Consider the following 7,497-nt stretch of genomic DNA (forward strand, 5'->3'; position numbering starts at 1 on the left):
ACCCTTTAAAGGCACCCAAAGTCTTTCCTTGTGCTGCCCAGCCAGCGGTTGGAGTGCACGGTTCCCTGCGTGGCCCTGCCAAAAAGACCTGGACCCCAGCTGGAAGGAGGAACCCGTAGGGCTGAGAAATTAGCTTTTATTTCTAGTTAATTCCTGGCTTTTTTGTAAGAGAAGTTTACAGTTATACTCAATTATAGCTTTTTTATAGTACCACCCAGAGAGCCTGCCTGTTCAGGCACTGGAGCCCACCATTCCTGGGTTGTACACACTGTAATTCAGGATGTAGTTCACTAGAAGTAAAGGACTCTCACCTTCACCACTTGAAGCAGCACTCTGCCTGCTCAGGGGAGATCTCGCCTTCCCAGGAGGAGAGAATTGAGAGGTTACAACTGTCTTGGTCTGTCAAATGGTACCACCATGAAAAAGTGGAGTGCAATCCGCCTTGCACCCCGACTCTACTCGTAGGTGAAATGCTTTCCTGCACCTTGTACTCAGAGAGTTTTAACCCCCTTAGAAAACAGGTCTACCCACTTGCTGTGTCAAAATAGAAGTAAAAACACAGAGAAATGACATTTTCACTCTGTTCTACCCCAGGACTAACAGGACTATCCATTGACTTATTGAAAAACTCTTGAGTTTTTCAGGGACACTAAGTCACACCAGCCTTTGGGGACACTGCTTGGGGAATCAGAGTGTCGTCCCTCTTCACGGGCTGTTCAGGACCAGGAGGCTATTGGGAACAATCTTTCAGACCTGGCCATAAAAGACTGGGATTAACTCTCTCTGAGGTGCTGAAGTGCTCAGATCTGTTAGTCAGAGGTGCCTGAAATGAAGACAACGTACCACAAAGCTCATGCAAGCAGAAGGACCATTAAATCATCTGTCCCGTTAAGGACCATGACTACTGCACACAGGTAAATCAATAATTGTTATCTTTATAGGTTCTGGGGTACCTCAATGCTGAACCATGCTGATCAAAAGTCATTCTGTATAAATTACAACATTTAACTTCTCTTACACAATACAAAACAAAGCACAAGCTGGCTGTAAAGGACAAGTGTACATTAAAAAAAATAACTGCAGCTCCTACAAAGAAAGGCAGACACAAGAAGGAAGGAAAACTCACACTCTCATAAAATAAGGGCTAGTTTCCTTCTTAGAGAATTCAAACGATTCCATGGGAAAAGACTACAAGCCCTCCATGCTAAAGAAACTACTGTTCACAGCGAGAGATGAAATCAGCAGGACATATTTTCCCAGAATTACTCGTTCACACTCACCCTTCAGAACAGTGATATTTTCCAGACACGACAGGGCTGTCCTAGGAGGGCTCCAAACGTCAGGCAAGATGTGTCCCACCTGGGACCTGGCCACGGGGTGCAGACCTGAGACCCAACAGGCAAGACTAGCCCTTTTGGACCAGCACGGAGGAGCTGGGGCCAGACTGGATCTGCTGGTGCAGTGGTTTGCGTGAACACTTCCTAATATGTTGAAGGCAAACCAAACTAGGTCAGTTCAGACCAGCAATTTAAAGGGTTTAAAGCTAAAGATTAAGGGAGTGCTTACAGGAGCTGTTCCAGTGGCAGATGGATGAGATCTCTGGCGCTGATGAGCAAGCGAGGGCATTAATCTCTTCCGCCAGCACAGCTGGATCTCCCTTGCTGGCTTGCATCAGCATTGCACTTTAAGGAACATGTCCTGAAATTTTACCTTCGAAAATACGGCTGTTACTGAGGTGCTGGAACAGTAACTCAGCTGTTTTTTGAAAAACTGGTCTCAGTGGGTGGCACTGAATGAGTGACAATCTGAGCATCTACTCAGAGGGGGCAGAAAAAAGCCTCATATTCACATTTGTCACAGCCATGGTGAACATTCAGCACCAAGAATCGACTCAACTCTGCAGCTGAGTCGTGTCTCCGCTCTCTAACCTGATTATTTTGCAGTGCTTCCTGGCATGCCAGATTTTAATTGCAGTAACTTGAGGGGTGGAGTGCATTTTACAGGCCTAAATCACCCTTGTGGGTGTAGCAAGGCCTAATCCCCAGAATATGAGCTACTTCCTACGAGCTGCTTCTCTATCCCACTCACCCACCTCTCCCTGGACAAATTCCTGAATCCCTTATTCAACACAGCATCCATTTACTTCCTCAGGAGTTGACTTCCTAAGGATTTGACCATGAACACAGCTATAAATCGATGTGGGCAGCAAAGCCCATGGAGGTGAAGCCATTCGAGTCACAACAGTGTTCCCAAGCCACGGCTCTGCCCTCTGAACATTTTGTGACTGACTTTCGATGAGAGTGCCCAAGGCGAGATACAGAAATGCTGGCTGCTAAGTTAAGGAGTAAATAAATATCTATTTGTCACTCAAATTATTTTTGCCAGCAGCCAGGTCTCAGCCCCTGGTGGGACGCTGCCTGTCTTTGCATGGCACAGCTAAGTAAAGAGTTAACTGCTCGCTCTCTACATGATGAAGGCTTATACAGCCTACATTAGAAACAGGATTAGTAACATCATCACTGATACGTGAACAACTGCTAAGAGTAAAAAAGTCATGGACATATTTCTTTCAATCACAGGACTGGGGAATGTAGAGATTTCAGGCCATTCAGGACTAAGCTCTATTGATATGCAGCATAAATAGACCTGCCTTCCTCCTGCTGAAAAGATACTACAAGCACCTTTCCTGAACACAGCCCTATGTGTGGGAGCTCTTCTGCGTGCCCTGCCGACAGGAAAACTCTTCCCCAACACCTCATCTACTGTGTTTTGGTCCAACGATCCTGAGTCCAGACCCAAATCACTCCTTGGGCTCAAAGCAAGAGCTGAAGCTGGGACTTGGGATGCTCTACTGCGTGCGCTTCAGGGCTGGATTAGCACCCAGGGAGGCTGGGGGAAGCTCACACACTCACCTGGATGAGCTCAGGGTCTTTCCCAGTGATGCTGCCCTTGAGGGAAAGCACCTCCAGGAACAGTTAAGAGAAATTACACTACAGATCTTTGCTAGGGACATGCAATGATCTGTAGCCACAGTCTTGAAATCTCTGCTCTGCGTGTCAATAGGAAAAAGGGGAGCAATACATAACCCCATTCTCAGCCTCTCCTCATACGCAGGACATGCTGTGACCATCCTCATTAAAAAAAAAAATCCTCCAAAATTAAGTCTTGGTGGAGCCAGTCCCAAACACAAATTGTCATTTGAGTCAGAAGTGCCAAAGTCTTTCACAGAGGAAACAGCAAACCCAAATCCTATTAAGCAGCCATCAGTGTCAATATTTATTCCTCACAAATCAGGGACAAGTAGCCTAATAAATGGTGTCAGGCTGAGCCTGGTGAGATAGAAGAGGAAGGGGATAGCCTTGGGGAAAGGACATGACATTAATCAGCATCACCCCTGCAAAACCCTTGACAGAAACAAGGTAGTAAACTCATTAGCCACTTAGAAACTAAGCTCCTTTTTCGCTTTGCACAGTGATAGCTCACGGTTTCCAGCCTGAAGGTTTGGCATCCTTCACAACAAAGCCACAGGGCCCCATAAAACCTTCTCCTTTCAATCTCCCTCTCAACACACACCTCTGGTCCAGAGAGGATTGGCTGGCTTAACTGCTCTCTCCCCCGACGCAGAGCAGCACCGTCCTGAGCTCTGGACTGCAATGCATTAAGGACTCAAATTAGCACAGAGTAAGAAGCTCCCGGGCCAAAGATGTCTGCACAGGAAGACAAATAAAATGATGATTTAACAAGGCTAACTCCTTGGTCACAAGAGCCACTTTAAATATGGCAGCTTCTCCTTCTTCCCTGGATCATTCCCTGCGTTTTCTTGTTTCTCTTTAATAATTGCTACCCTATTCCTCATCCTCTGCCCCTGGGATCTAACAATCCGCCTGGAACAGCCAGGACCAATACATACCCTTAAGAGACAAATTGTTGAGAAATCCCCTTAAAAATAACTTGTGTGCTGCATACAATATGGTTTCCTTCTCCCTGCCGAGGTGGGAAAACACAATATTAAGACAAACACACTCCAGGCTTGGTCCTTCCATCAGGCCTGTAGCTTAGTTTTTAGAGCTCTGCTTTACAGCACAGATTTGCTCCCATCTCTCCAGAGAAACTCAAGCTGACGCAGCACGATCAGGATGCAGCCGCCTTGCACGGGGGGGCCTGGCCCCACTACGACTGTACCGTGCACGAGCCACCAGTTATCATCACGTACTTTACTTAAATTAGTCTGAAATGGAGTCTGTCTCCAGCCTGGAGCCTGTTTGTAACTGCAAAGGAATCTGCGCCCTCCGTAACGCACGAGACAGGATCAGGTCACTGCTGCAGAGCACTTGGCCTGGCTATTTTTATTGTCTGCCCAAATACTTTTCTCCAACACCTGCTTTAAGTTGCTGAAAGAATAGTAAAGACGAGATTTTTTTAAAAAACAGACACACTGATAATCCATAGGAACTGTCCCCTTTTAACTGTGGGACATTTCTCAAATCTCTGCCCTTGTTGCCAGGATGCTGAAGGCATTTTGAATTCACAACATGATGAAATCTAATGAGGGTGGAGTGGGCTGGTTTCATTTTTGTCAGATTCCTCTTTCGAAGGCACGAATTTACGCTTCTGATCCTTCTCCCTACCACTAGAACTGAGCTGATACAGCAGTCAGAGCTACATCAAAAACCACCCAACCCTCTTCCATCAAGATGATTGAATTCTTCATGTTTCTTTAAACATGAAGGACAGCGACACTAATTCAAGCACTGGTACTGCTTGGTTGCCACTGTCAAAAGGAGGGACGGTGCCATCCCCGAGGCTGTCAGACAGGATGGCTGTGAAATCCTACTGTGGGAGTGGAGTCAGGGCTTGTCTAAAACTGGTACAAGAATTAGGAAAACACTGCCATTGTCTCTCCCCTGGTTTACAGGAGTTTAGCCGAGCTCTAGGTATTGTTCATTCAGGGCAATACGCTTTATCCCCACTGTGCAACTCGCTTGTGTGCCCGGTGATATAAAGGTAGCCTTTGTGTGGCGAGACTCAAGGCTCCCAACCACACTCTTACAGGAATTCAGAGCACAAATAAGCTTCCACTCGGGGACATTCATGAATAAGCATTTGTAATGGGCAATTAGGACTTAATTTCAAGTGTCTGACCTGTCACAGATTTGCAGCTAGGTCTGCAGCTAGCAAAAACCAGCTTCTTTCCATGTCTATGTTGATAACAGGTTTTCCTTCCCAGCATCTTGAGCATCTGATATGACACAGTGTGGCTACAGCGGGCCTGATCCTGCTCACCGTAAGCCATTCTCTACGCCCACATCCATTAAAGTCAGCCAGCTTGCCACTGCGAGCACCAAGAACTCACCACGTTAGTTCTGCTGAACCCGTGCTAAGAATCAAGTCAGCCTACCCCAGGTTTAAAACTGAGTGTGTGTTGAATCGGGGCCCTTAAAACAGGGGTTCAGCCTCCACCTGGATGTCCCAAGGCCAGACACTGAGCCATGGTTACCAAACACCCGGTGTTGGCCATGATAACTCTTTGTCTAAACAAATGTTAGCCAGGCTAGAAATTCTGGTGGGTAGGTTTTATACCTAAATTTCTGGCCTGCTGACCTCTGGAAGAAAAGCCTCTGTGATTATGAAATGACAGCCTGAACTTACCCACAAAAATTACAGTAATCCGTATTTCAGTCAAACTGAACTTCCCTCTTCGATTTAAGAACCACGGGTGCCAAGCAGCATTCAACAAGCTCTCAATCCTCTAAATCCTCGTATTCTGGGAGCACACCTCTCTCTCACCAGCGTGGGCTGGCCTGGACTTCACCTCTCTTAGTCAAAGGAGTTGTAGGGCATGGATTTTTCCCTACCATTTTTGCTGCTAGAGTCGAGGAAAATCTCGATAAGCACCTAGCAGGACCTGAGGCAGGCCTCCACTGCTGAGAAAAGACACCGGGCTGCTGAGATTCACCCCACTCCAAATTGGAGTGAAGGCAAATGGACAAATGAGGTCTGTGGGTCACATTCCTCCCAGATTTACAAAGAGAGATGCTGGCTGATAATGTTACGTTTGGATATAATTCTGTTCTTAGACATTTTAAGGAGTCTGTGGGTCATTCCAAGCAGGTGATAGAATTTCTCAGCTTCTGCCCCAGTACCTCATTGCAAGGTGCCTGCCAGCAGAACCACCTCCAAGAACACTACTTACTAAACCACGCAACAGCCACGCGGAGCACGCAAAGAACCCTCCTGCTGTTCACATGTGCAGCAGTTTCCCCTAGAGAAAGCGCTCTGAAAACACCGCAGCCCTCGGCCATCTGCAGCACGGACAGACACAACAGTCCAATGATGCGGTCTGTGCAAATCAGAGCAAAAACACGGGTTTAAATCACACCTGGAGAATCCCTCCGAGCAAGGTGAGCTCTCACATGTGGACAGAGGGAAGCGCGGAGGGGTCCGATCCTCCCCCCCTTCCCTCCCTGCACCCAGACGCTCCAAAACCACCAACCACGAACTCACCGCCTGGAACGGGGCAGGGGGGCCGCCCCCCAACCGCCCTCCCCCGGGAGGCTCCGCCGGTGCCAGCCGGGCTCGGGGCCGCCAGCCTTTGTTAGCCGGCCCTGCGCCCCGGACCCCCGTACGCCGGCTGCCGGGTAGCCCCGTCTCCGGGAGGTGGTCTCCGGCCACCGCGCCGCTCCCCGCACACCCCGGCCGCCGTTACCCCCCCCCCCCCGCAGCCCGCTCATCCCCGGTCGCCGTTACCCCCCCCCGCTCCCCGGCCGCCGTTACCGCCCCGTACCCGCTCCCCGCACACCCCCGCCGCCATCCCGGTGCCCCCTGCTCCCCCGCTCCCCGCTCCCCGCACTCACCGTCCCCCGGAGCACCGGCAGCTCCCGGCGGCGGCCGCGCCGCGCTCAGAGCCCCGGGCGAGGGCGCCGGAGCCCGGCGGAGCCTGCGGCCGCCCCCGGCAGGTGCCGCGGCGGGCGGCCCGCCCCCAGCACCGCCCCGCCGGCCCCGGGAGCAGCGGCCTTGCAGGCGGGGGGGATTCGTGTCCCCCACAGCGGAAGGAGTTAACGTTTAAAGCAGGAATTTGCACTTGTAATGCCCCGTTCCTGGCTGGTACAAAACAAGCACAGTGCCATGGCGGAGCCGAGCTGGGTTATGTCTGGGAATTTAAGCAGCCAGACTGCGTGTCGCGGAAGTCTTCCTGGCTGAAGACTGAAGGATTTCACTTGCCCGTCCCCAGTGATGACAGGTTTTGCAGGTGGAATGAAATTGGTTTCTGCTTTCCCTCCCTGCCACTTGCCCTTTCGATGCCTAACACCTTCCTCTCCCTCTCTGCCCTGCATCCTCCTTTAGGACTCTTGGTTTTCTGCCCGGTAGCTGTTTCCTCTAGAGATGTGGCTCCACATTCACCCTCGTGCTTTGGATTTGCACAGATGCGAATACGTCACCTACTCCTGACACTACTTTAGCACCAGAGAGCTGTGCAGGAGGATGGCAAGACCGTGG

The 7,497-nt window shown here is 50.0% G+C and overlaps 1 protein-coding gene across 1 annotated transcript in view; it reads right to left on the bottom strand.

Moving 5' to 3' along the window:
* The window catches only part of SHROOM3 (shroom family member 3), a 42,931-nt gene extending 36,002 nt beyond the window's left edge, over nucleotides 1-6,929 (bottom strand). The window contains exon 1 of the mRNA XM_068402827.1: nucleotides 6,855-6,929. The gene's annotated coding sequence lies outside the window, so the exon portion shown is untranslated. The remainder of the gene's footprint in view (nucleotides 1-6,854) is intronic.
* Nucleotides 6,930-7,497: the final 568 nt, after the last annotated feature.

The sequence above is a fragment of the Nyctibius grandis genome, chromosome 6 (genome assembly GCF_013368605.1).
Source record: "Nyctibius grandis isolate bNycGra1 chromosome 6, bNycGra1.pri, whole genome shotgun sequence".
Taxonomy (NCBI): domain Eukaryota; kingdom Metazoa; phylum Chordata; class Aves; order Nyctibiiformes; family Nyctibiidae; genus Nyctibius; species Nyctibius grandis.